Raw genomic sequence first — 12292 nt, 5'->3', positions numbered from 1 at the left:
TGAGCTGCATGTGTGAAAGTGTGTAAGGAAAGACTTCTTCAAAGACTAAGACGTAACCGAGTCCAAGGATCTAAAACAGGGCACAGCTGTTCACACAGGCTGTCCCCTGGTCTGCCCCTCTCCCTGTAAAAGGTCCAGGTCCGTGTACCCCTGGAGACCCCTGGGTAATGATGCAGCGGTCACGCCAGCCCAGCTCCCGTCTGACACTTCAGACAGGGCAACTCAAATTAAACATGGCTGGGAGTTTGAAGACACCAGCTACTACACATACACACAAAGTATAAAGTATCTTAGACAATAAAGTGTTAATTGTTGTGTCCTATTCCAGGGTAAACTTCCTCAGGCCAATCAACCAAATAACACTGGGGACTTTGATTATTAGTGCATTGACCTCATTAGCATTGTGATCGAATGCCTTTGACTATTTTAATTGCATTGATACTGTACTTTCTTCCCAAAATAATCGGAAATATGGCACACCCTCTTAATGAAACATGCCGCTGGGAACTGAGATGATGCTGCAGTTTCAACTTGAATAGCAGCACTGCCAAACAGTCATTAAAGGTGTTAACCTGTGATGGAAGCCACATAAAGCATTGACTTAAATTGGTTTGGGGAACCTGTTTCGAGGGCTACACGTACTGATGCTCAGTCCCAGAGTGGTTGTTTTTGTGGTGGTGAAATATGGGCTTAATTAATTTGCTGTTTGTGTGAAGGTGATCTCAACTGTGGCTCTGTAATGGATCAGATCTGTTAATGTCCTTTTTGGAGAGTGAAGTAACCTTACGCTGTGTGGTTTGTTCGTCTGTGTTCATTAATACAAGTCTTGCTTGATTTCGGACCTCATTTAGAATATAGCCAAGAGACAAAGGAAACAATATAGATTTAAAAAATAATAGATGTCCTTCATCCCTTAAGACTTACTCTAGAAATTAAAAGAACATGACATCTAAAACAATAGTAGAATGCAAGTAGTTTGCCTTGAGGCAAGCTTTTTAATCAATGAGTTTTTAGTAATCGTAACCACAATTTACAATAACTCAGTTTATTAATTTCATGGATTAATTTCATCATGGATAATGATTTGTAATTCTTAATATGGATTAAACAGGAAAAGATTTTTATTGCTCAGTGTCATTTTGGGTAAAAAAACAAACAAACCAATGTTAACATAAGATTTAACAAGAAAGACAAGCACACTAAATGCAGTTTAAAGGAACGAATCATGGCTATTGAGGACATAGGCTCTAGACCGACTGCTTAAAAATGCTAAAACTGCATGAGCTAAAGTTATGGGAGTTAACTGCACTTGAGAGGTGCAGCCTGGGAAGGTGAGGCTTGATAAAGGATGCATTTAGAAATCAAACAAAAGGCCAAAACATATTATCAGCTTACATTCATTCTTTGCATTGTTTACTGCAGAAAAAGGCTGTAATTCTCCGATGCACATCAAAGACAGTATTCTCTACTGTTCACATAATTATATTTAAGTTATATCACTTTGTCTACTCAAAAAATAGTATAATATAGGTGAACTTCAATCACACTCGGGTAAACACTGCTAAGCTTACCTATTGTCTGCTTTTTTTACCACAGTGATGCACTGAAAAGTATTTTTGTGTCATGAAACTGGAGTGAGAGAAAATGGAATCGCCAGGAGAAAAAAAGTATAGTTAAATCTTTAATTGGAGGTAATTTCTTTCATTTAGGTTTGTTGGAGACAAGGAGTCCAGGGAAAAAGGGCCCGAGGCAGAGTTTTTGTCATCTTCTTTTTGTATCAGTCAGAGTAATTCATGTCCCCAGGGGCCGGCTGTCAGTAGCAAGGCTCCATGAACACATTCCTTCTGATCCAGGCCATTATCGGCCCATTCAGCAGCACTGGAGCCTGCTTACATGGGCCTCTCTCTGGGCTGACCTCCTGGGCCCTCGCCTGGGCCTGACTCAACACTCCCACTAATCCACACCTCAAAGACTACAAACACAAACTAAGATTAAAGTCTGGGGATGGAGTCACAACCAGCCACATGAGCATAACATGATCAGCACACAATCCTGCTCATAGTCTGCAGTGCACACAAACACACCCACACTAATAAATAACAGAAATAATACACTCATTTTTTGATGCTAGAGTTAATAGAGACATAACACGCTTTGTGTGTGCATGTGTAGAGACACAAGACAAAACTTGAGCAGCACATTGAGCAACAGAGAAACACAACTATATAAGATTTATCCAAAATTTCAATTATCATAATCCCTTTATTCACAAGTTCTCTTTCTTGATATTCATAAGGTTGAAGTGTAGTACGTTCCCTTTTATCAGGAGCTGATTAGTTAAAAGATGATGGAGACAGACTGTTTATACACAAACCAGCAGATCTAACTGCATTGTGTTTGATTCCAATTTAATGACCATTTCGTTGCAAATTAGAGGCGTATCTAAAAAAAAAAAGAAAAGGTAACGAGTCCTGCGGTAGAAGCCACACCCTGTCTCAACCCAACAGCTCCCCCACCCTTGTTATTACTGTTTTGAAACATCTCCATTTTGTTGGACGCTTTTATGTCAATGAGCAACATAATCGCCCTGTATGCATACAAGCGGTGCCACAGGTTCTCTTCTGTGGGCGCCGTCTTGCCCCAGGGGTCCGAACTACCCACAGGGGACTTTCCTTTCAGAAGCTGATCCCATCAAACCCACTCAGGGAAACATATTAAACCATAATTAAAGTTACGCATTTTTAATATGCTACTTTAATTTTCCAACAGTAAAGAAGAGCTCAAGTCTCGTTATCTTTTTAAGATGATTAAAACCACCACAGAATTAGAACTGGCTGCATATTTGTACTGAGTTGGTTTGAAATGTTTCTAACACATTCATAAATTTCATGTTGGACTGCACTTGGCTTGGAATACAGACGGTGTAAAAATGAAAATACTTTTCCAAAGGTGGAGCGTTCAAGCCAAAACCAACTGGCGGTAGACACATTTTCACACCTCAGGGAGATATCATAAATTCACACTGGCACAACTTTCACATGCAAATGCTATACAAAGTTTGCATTGTTTCTATCCACAATTTTTTTTTTTCATCTGTGTTTAGATTTGAGAAACTTGAAATCTCTTTTGGAAAATTAAGTTTCAGTTATAGGGAACATGCTGTTTTGAGAACCACAAACTTAAACTTTTAGTGGTTTCATCTTACGTTCTCTGTGGTTCAGTTGTATCTGTTTTGCTCTGCATCTACAGTGGCAGTACGTTGTATGAAGTTGGGAAGGGCCAGGGAAAACACTGCTGCACAGGCACTTGAATCTCAGTGTTTTTAATGCTTCCCGAATGCTAGTAAATCTAACCCCCCTAAAACACACAGTGAAATATATGCCCAGTATGACATCACCATCACACAGACACAGTTTATGATTTTTAACTTCATTTACCAAGACAAGAAGGCTAGGCAGGCCACAGAGTCCAGCATGAAAGTCAGTGGCCACACTGAAGGGCAGAGACTCATTTTGAGTCATTCACTCCAAAGACAGAGCTGTGATGGTGGTTTCTCATCCTACTTTGTTGTGCACATGTAAAACATCTGCTGGAGCCTGAATTCTGTTGTGGCAGAGTTTTACTATTTTGCCAAGAAACCTAAAGACAGACAAACTACCGGGAGACTTTTGTAACATTTAAGATTATAAGCCTCAAAGTACAGGGTAATTACTCTGTAGTTATGCAGGGATCTTCATACTGTGCAGCAGTATTGAATGTGCCAATACATATATGAAGGTAATGGGAAACATGAAGTTATGGAATGAGTGGGTAACGTACAGAAATCTGAACATTTCATAACACTATGCAGCTTAATTGTTACTCAGGACTTTAACTTGGCTGCTATTGCTCACTGAAACATGTCAGAAAATACATGTTGGTGCTTAGGGTTTAAAATTCTTAACAAGCCTGGCACTAGCTACATTTAAAGGTAAAAAAAAACAAACAAACTTTTATTAGTATTTTTCTGCATTTACTTAATCCATTATGTTGGTTTTTGTCAAATTTAACAAAATTAAAAAATGTATTCCCACTTGCTTTAACCAGCTTTTGTGTTTGTAGATACAGGGGTTGGACAAAATAATGGAAACACCTTAAAAAATCAACAAAATATAATTTAATATGGTGTAGGTCCGCCTTTTGCGGCAATTACAGCCTCAATTCTCCGCGGTATTGATTCATACAACTTGTGAATTGTTTCCAAAGGAATTTTAAGCCATTCTTCAGTTAGAATACCCTCCAACTCTTTTAGAGACGATGGCGGTGGAAATCGACGTCTTACTTGAATCTCTAAGACTGACCATAAATGCTCAATAATGTTGAGGTCTGGGGACTGTGCCGGCCATACGAGATGCTCAACTTCATTAGAATGTTCCTCATGCCATTCTTTAACAGTTCTAGCTGTATGGATTGGGGCATTATCATCTTGAGGTGAAGGTGTTTCCATTATTTTGTCCAACCCCTGTACCTTATGCGCTATTATGAAAAAGAGGAAATACAGCAAGTACTGAACTTTGAGATGATAAAACTACCCTACTTGATAAAACACTTTGAAAATCTATCATAAAACTCTATTTATGTCCGTACACACAAAGCTTCAGTGCATACACTATGGCTCTCCATTCAGAATACGAAAAAAAATACATCTATTAGTTGGCCTCATTCAAAGTAGGAAATAACAACTTTCCTTTTAATGGACAAACTGTCAGGATGTGGCAACTAAGCTGCATAAACATAAAAAAAGAAATGTTGTCAGTCTTGTTCAGTTGGCTTTTTTTAATCCTCAAGGCCACTGTACATCTTTCAACTTGAGAAATTGAGTACCATTTTCTTTTAGATGATGTATTTTGTGAACTATTTCCTGTTCTACCACAATCATTAATAATAGCGTTATTATTGTTCTCTGAGCGCCCCCTCTATTTCCCTGTTCAAGGATGCTCATTAGAAGACCAACTAGCTAATCTGGTGTTACGGGCCTGATAACTGCCTTGCTTGGCGTCACTCTAGTAAATTGCCGTGACTCCCTGTTAAAAGCCGCAGTTGATAGCGGTATCAGTAGACAGGCAGCGTTGGGGAGACAGAGTGTCCGGCTCCAAATGACCTCCCAAAATAGACAAGTGCCTCAAGACCAGGGGCCACAGGCACCTCCAGCCACAGCAAAGACGCTAAGACAGGGCCAGTTCAGGAAGAGCATGTCATCAGAGCCATTGCTGTTAATGGCATGCAGATATTCAAGGGAGGCGGCAGACGCTGAGTGACCCCAACCCTCAGCATTTAGTTCTCCCACTGAGCAGAGCCTTGCCACACCACAGATAGGTCAGACATGCAGCCGCCTGTACAGAGTGGGAGCCACTCACTACCACAGAGCTGATAATGATTATAGCCAATTCACTATCACTGACAGCGAAAGGCCTGCTCTGTCTCTCCAACTGAGGATAGAAGACAATCACACCGTGTAACTCCCAGACATGACTGCTGACCTAAAACATACATAGACCTTCCTCAGACACTTAATCATATACATTTAACTAGGGATGGGTGAGACCTTGAAAAAAGCTGATGTATCAAAGTTTGTTCTGTGTGGAATGTAGTAAATAACGATATAGCTAGCTATCAGTCGTTTTGTTTCTGACTTTTCTCTCTCCTACAGATGTTTTCCATAGACACACGTTCATTTAAAATGGGCAGGGTTCCAATGTATTTTGTACAGACAGCATTGCATCATGGATTTGTAATGTTAATGTTGCAAAGCTAGTCAGATTATTTGAGTCTATTTCTAAAAATCTTCTACAGTAAAAGTGTTCAGGTAATCATTTGTGATGTTTTGCTACTGCTGTAAAGTCATAACATCTGAAAAGATTGTGTCTTGACGTTTTTACAGCAGAGATATCACAGGTGACAGATGATGAGCTCAGAATGACGGCATGAATAGGGAGTTTGCACATCCACTATGTACAATATTGAGTTAAGGAAAACCTAGATGCATTTGTTATAGGTCCTGCTGCATTTTAGAGCTCAACACATCTACTCTTCATTGTGAAGTTCATGACAAATATGGCTTAGGTTGTAAAATAATATGAAGCATATCTGAGACAGCTCATTAGGTGTCCATTTTCTTTTACTATTACCCATAATTTTTTTATATCAGTCTTGTCAGCTACATTTTCATGCAATCTTTACATACATTTTTAAACAATTTGGCCTGAAAATTGTTGCTTATATTTCAGTCGTTGTGTTCTCAATTTTCAGCCTAACTGTTCCAGTGTTATTCAAAGCACATAAATTCACATATTGTAAGCCTGCAAATTATCTATTTAATTAAATTAGTTAACTTATTATTTCTAATGACATATTATACTCATTTCTCATATACTGTACCTAACCATTTATAATGAAAAAAAAGAGCTAAAAGTGTGTTTTACATTATCTTGTATGGTTTTGGCTTCAAGTGACATTTTTTACCCTAATATATATTCTATATTGCCATTCTATCCAAATATATCATTATGTTATTATTTATCTATGTGTTTATTAGTGTGTTTATGGAAACTATGCAGAGTTGAGACAGGAGACAAGTCCACTGTAACATGCTATTCTTACTTTGGCGGCTGACTGGCTGAAGCCCTGCTGGTGCAGCAGGGTCAACCCTTTGACCCCATCGCTCCCTGATGAAGATTTACTTTTACAGAGGACACACTTTCCTCACCAAAGAGTCACATGTAAGGGCAACTTGTTTGATCCTAAAAAAAAAAAAAAAATTAATTACAGACCCTGATTTTGTACATCTACAGCTGGCTTCTATAAACTAAACCAGGAAAGAAGAACAGGAGGCACTGAATCATAAACTGAACACGAGTCAGGTCCAGTACATCCCAACTAGGAGTGTGAGGGATTTAGACAAAAAGGATTTGGATGTTATGCACCATAGAGGGTGAAATATCCAAATCCCTTCCTATCTTTCTTTGAAGAACCCTGTTTTTAAACAATTCACTGATTTCCTCTCACATTTGAGGGCAAAATAGCAGTTCTCTGTCCATCTTTGCTTCTAACAGTCGAGGCCTTTCTGGGATGCTGCTTTTTGTATCAAGTCATGTTTTCAATCAGCAGCTCCCATCAGATGTTTCGATTCACAGGATTATCATAAATATTAAATTCTCACCTCATTACTAGTACTAAATTGCCCCTGTCCCAACATTTTTTTCAATACACTGCAACTGTGAGTAACAGGAATGTATTTATATTTTTCTACCTTATATTAATTCTTTCTATAATGAAAAAAAAAAAAACCAAAAAAAAAAAAAAAAAAAACATGAGTCTTCCATGCCATCCCAGCATTTTCCAATTTGGGGTTGTAATAGATCCGGTGTTAACCCAGGTTATGACGAAGGGGCACCAGCATGAAAGTTGTAAATCACTATTATGTTTTGCTTTCTGTTGCTAGTACTGTATAAATATTATATTAGTACATAGTAGCTCATAAATTGAGAAGAAACCACACAATTTAAGGAAGTGGGGAATCGGCACTGGGCAAAGAAGCACAGCACATGTCACTGCAGTCAAGGACAATCATTTTCTTTAGGTGTAATGGAGTAGGATTCAGGGCTTCCCCTCTGTGGATGGCTTAGGTGGTAAATTTTATTGATGTTATGTGACTAATATCTATACTTGTTTGCATAATTTATTAATTAAATATTTGCTTGAAATTAAACAAATCTTCTTATCGATACTGCCAACACATAATTCCAATTTTTTGAATATGCAAGTTTATTTCCAGTAAAAAAGAAATATTGTGTATCTGAGTGTTTTTCTGTTTCTTCAGTTGTGGTGCTGTGCAATAAGCCTTAGGTACTGCACCTAAGTCATAAAATGGTAGGGAAAATCCTTTTGGACCAGAATACAGTCTAAGATTGATCCGAGCTGTCATTATCTTAGTGAACAATGTTTCTAAAATCAGGTTTTATATACAAAGAGGTGGAAAATTAAAGGAAAAACTGACTTGTTTTGGTAGGACTCCATGAACAGCCTCAGTGATCCTTGGCATTGATTATACTATGAACTCTACAGGAAGAATGAATGCTGTTCTCCAAAAATATATTTATTAGGTGTTTTTGTGGTAATGGAGAGCACTAACACATCAGTCCAAAATCTCCCGTAAGTGTTCAGTTTGGTTGACTCTGAAGATCGTTTCATATCATTCACATTATTTTCATACTCAAACTATTCACTAAATTGTTGTGTCCTTGTGATGGAGGCATTGTCATCCTAGAAGGAACCACTGAGTCACAGTTTTCTTCGTGACTGCACAGAAATATGGACATCTCTATACCATGTATTCAGAAAAAATGAAAGTCTTCGTGTTTTGTCAACACCATCTCTGTCCTAATCAGCTATTTGTCTTTACAATCTTGTCATTACCAGTGCATTGGAAGATGAATCTCTATGTGTCTATTCCAACAAGCTCCCTTGACGCTTCCAACGAATTAAAATCAATTGCTTTGTCTCTTGTCTTTATAGCCCTCGGCAGCCTGTGAAAAATGGATCCTCTTAAGAAGTAACACAGTATCCATGTGGGGCACAAGTCCAGAGCATGACTAATGGAGCTCCAGTCTATATGCTAATGCTACATAACACAACACTAATACTGGCTGCATTAAGTTAGCAATGATACCAGGATGATATCATGTTTGCTGTAAGAGGAGCCACTCTATGAAAAACGGATCATAGCACAAAATACCATCCTCATAATGCTCCACATCTCAGACATAGCTGTGTGCTGGGGGAAAGAGCAGTGGTCATTAGGACTCTTAAAGGGTAACAACTGCTAACCCTGATTTACTTGATCTCCTATCTTGGAGGAAACTGTGGATCGCCTGCCAGTCTGGCGCTCACAGGCTCGCCGTGTGACTTCAGCCGGTAAGCCTGCTCAAAACTCACAATAGGTGGCCCACTGTGGCCCATGTCCCTGGTTCTTCAGTAGATGCAGGCCTAGAAAAGGGAAGGAAATCCTGGTGGAGAGCACAGCCGGAAAGAGCGTGGCCATTTCAGTTTGCAGGTTTATCCTTAGAGGTCAAACAGAGCTTTTTCCCCCAGGGGCCTCCACTCTCTCCTTACCCTCCCCCTTCATCCTCAAAGGCATTCCTTTTTGAGATCCACAGTTCAGATCCATCAACATCTCAATTCATTACTTATACATGGCCTTTTACTAAATTACTCAAAGTTTTGTATAACTAGGGATAAGCACAATAACCAATAAAACTGCCAACAATGAAACAAACATAGGGGAGGTGAAACTGGTATTATGAGCTCCACTAAAATGGATTTTCCCCAAGAGGATGTCTTTCTGAAAGAACCGTGAAAACAAATTTGTTATGGTGAAAATATATGATCCAAATCACAGTCAGACACACACGTTTGCTGTAAGCCAAACATGAATAGCCAAACTGTGTAACTTGAGCAATGCCTCTGGAGTGACCTGAAGAATGCCAGGATAAAATTTGTGCACAGCAAAGCAACTGATCAGGATGATATTGAGAGAGACACACTAATTTCTCAGTGAGGAGCTACAACAAACTCCTCAGTACAAACTTCTCCTTGAGGCCAACACCGGAGCCACAAACCAAGGGTTTTCCCAATGTGTCACCCACTCGAGGGGTATTAGTGTTTGTGTTACAGTGTCTCTCTGTCCTATAAACAATGTGTCTCTTGTGACAGTGAATCAGACACAGCCTGTCGGCTAGCCTCTCCGGCATCAGGCCTGCTTGCTGGAGATTGGTGGGGGGATGGCTGCAGAGCCATGCCATTTGTCATGCTGTATATTTACAGGCTGTGTCAGAACAGGGCGGGTGGAGCGAGACGTCTCTGCTCTGCGCCTGACTCCATGGACGCCAGGCCCAGAACCTCCCCTCATTCATCTGTTTACTTTCTAAATAGGCCTCTGTTTGGACTTACATCAGTGGGGAGAGAATATCTAAGAAAACGAGGAAGGAAATCTGTGGAAAACAAAGGAAAGGGAAAGAAACTCTCTGTGATAGAGACTGCCCCTTGCTGTTCCTGATTACGGCAGAGTTGCAGAGTGCTTGGCGCCATCAAAATCGGCCATCCAGGCAGCCGGGCAGGCCAGACAGGGGAGAGGAAGACTGGTGGTGACGCTTGCAAATACCAAGTAGGGGGCTGTTATGGAGCTTTTTCAGTGTTTATGTATTTTAGATGGCTGTTTTTGATTTTGTTAAGAAGGAGAAGAAAGACAAATACCTCCCACAGTTATTAAACATGTTTTGTATGTCAATTATGCAATGGATGTTTTTGTATAGTCCATACTGAATGTTTAACTGTTGACACATGCTTTCCTAACATATGCAATTACTTGTTGGAACCATATCAAGCCTTATACTTCTAAACAATGGGCAAACACAGAGTTACAAAAATGTAAAAATTATGATGCACTGTACAATGTATTTACTATACTGTACTGGAGAACTTGAAATAACTAAGTAAAATATTCAGTGTATTACGAGTTTTACTTATTTAACTTACTTGGCTAATCATACATGTTAGTATGTTGACCTGGATATGGTTCACAGCTACTGGAAGACAATGGGTACCTCCCAGGGTTATTGTACCAACAACTGATCAGTCGGCTACATACTGTGGCCTTAATGCTGACTGTTTAATACATGCCTTACAGTTTATGTAAAATCAAGAAGTACAGAGAATCACCATTTCCCTTGGCCCATTAGTGGTACATCAGTACAAGGTTTGTACAACACCTGGAACCAGCAGAGATGCAATGGCCAAAAGGAGCATTTGTGTTAATGACACAATATCGGTGTGACTTTTTTGTGTGTATCATGTATACTATTTGTGTGTATCCTGTGTACCCTGTCTGCCCTATAGCTTTGATGGGGTTTCAGTTGTACGTCAATCAAAAAGGGCCTGGATCCCTAGATCACTTAAAAAAAAACAAAGCAAAAACAAAACTGAAAATTATTCTTAAATAATTAATAAATTGCCCATTGAACCTATACCATCTGTTTCAAAGATACTTGTATCTTTGTATCTTCCCATTCACTTTTAAAGACATCGTAACGAGACCTACATAAAACCTGTCCACAATCATAACAAACAATCATGAACCTAAATGTTTAATTTGAGAAGCAAAGCATGTCACTCTTTCTGAAAATCTGAACCAATTCCTACATCATTGGGATAACACTATCAAGTCATTTATCATGTATCATGTATAGAATGCATGATGTTTAAATGTAATGTTACTAGTTTTTCTATTAGTATAAAGAGATAGTGTTTTAAAAGAATTTCATAAACTTCCAGTATTATGACGTATAAGAAATCCTTTAATAACCTGAAACAAAATGTGTTGCTTATCACATTTATGTACAGTCAAACCAGCAATGCCTCTGTCTCTGGTGTCGCCACAGTAACTCTATCTAATCTCTACTGAAAAGAACAAGAACACCAAAAAACAACAGGACTGGCTGGAGCTGAGGCTAGAGTGAAGAGAAAATCAGCAGTAAAGATTTGAAACAGGAAGAGTGTGGCGTCAGTACAGGCGGGAGATAAGAGCACTGCGCTCCATACACAAACACAGGGTTTCTGTGGCTGAGTGACTCCCAGCTCTCCGGGCGCCCTCACAGTAGCTGTCCTCTCCCCATGGCTGGCTCCAGACCACAGCCCGTCACCCAGCCCTGCACACAGCAGATTCAGGGGCCTGATACACCCTCAGTGACTCCAGGGGTTTTAAGGGGATTTGTGTGAGTCCAGAGGGATGACTGGCCCCCTCAAACAAGCAATCCTGGGAAAAAAGCAGGAAGAATCTATCCAGTGCTGCATTTCGATCACATGGTTGAACATCAGTGTAACTCAAATTTAATGAGCTAATTAACAGAAAAGCTTCTTTGCATAATGTGTTTCCCACTGTGTCCAATTGAGGATGGTATTTTACTTTTTAGTCAAACTGACTCAGTGTTGTTTTACCTCATAGGTTGATTCCAGCGATGGCATATTTTTTCAGTCTTGACAAAGGCAGCAACAGAGATACACATTAACACTGCTGTCACAAACTCTCACTGTATTTACATAAAGGATCACATATTCCTTTCCTTCACCACAAAACCACTATCTGTTGCAAGCAAGCTTCAAATCCTATTATCGGAAAATCCTGAGTCAAATATCCTCCCCAGTGAATCTCACAGGGCCATCATTCAGCAGGCCTGTGTGTGTTATGACAGAGAGACAG

The sequence above is a fragment of the Sphaeramia orbicularis genome, chromosome 6 (genome assembly GCF_902148855.1).
Source record: "Sphaeramia orbicularis chromosome 6, fSphaOr1.1, whole genome shotgun sequence".
Classification (NCBI taxonomy): domain Eukaryota; kingdom Metazoa; phylum Chordata; class Actinopteri; order Kurtiformes; family Apogonidae; genus Sphaeramia; species Sphaeramia orbicularis.
This window is presented reverse-complemented; position numbering follows the sequence as displayed.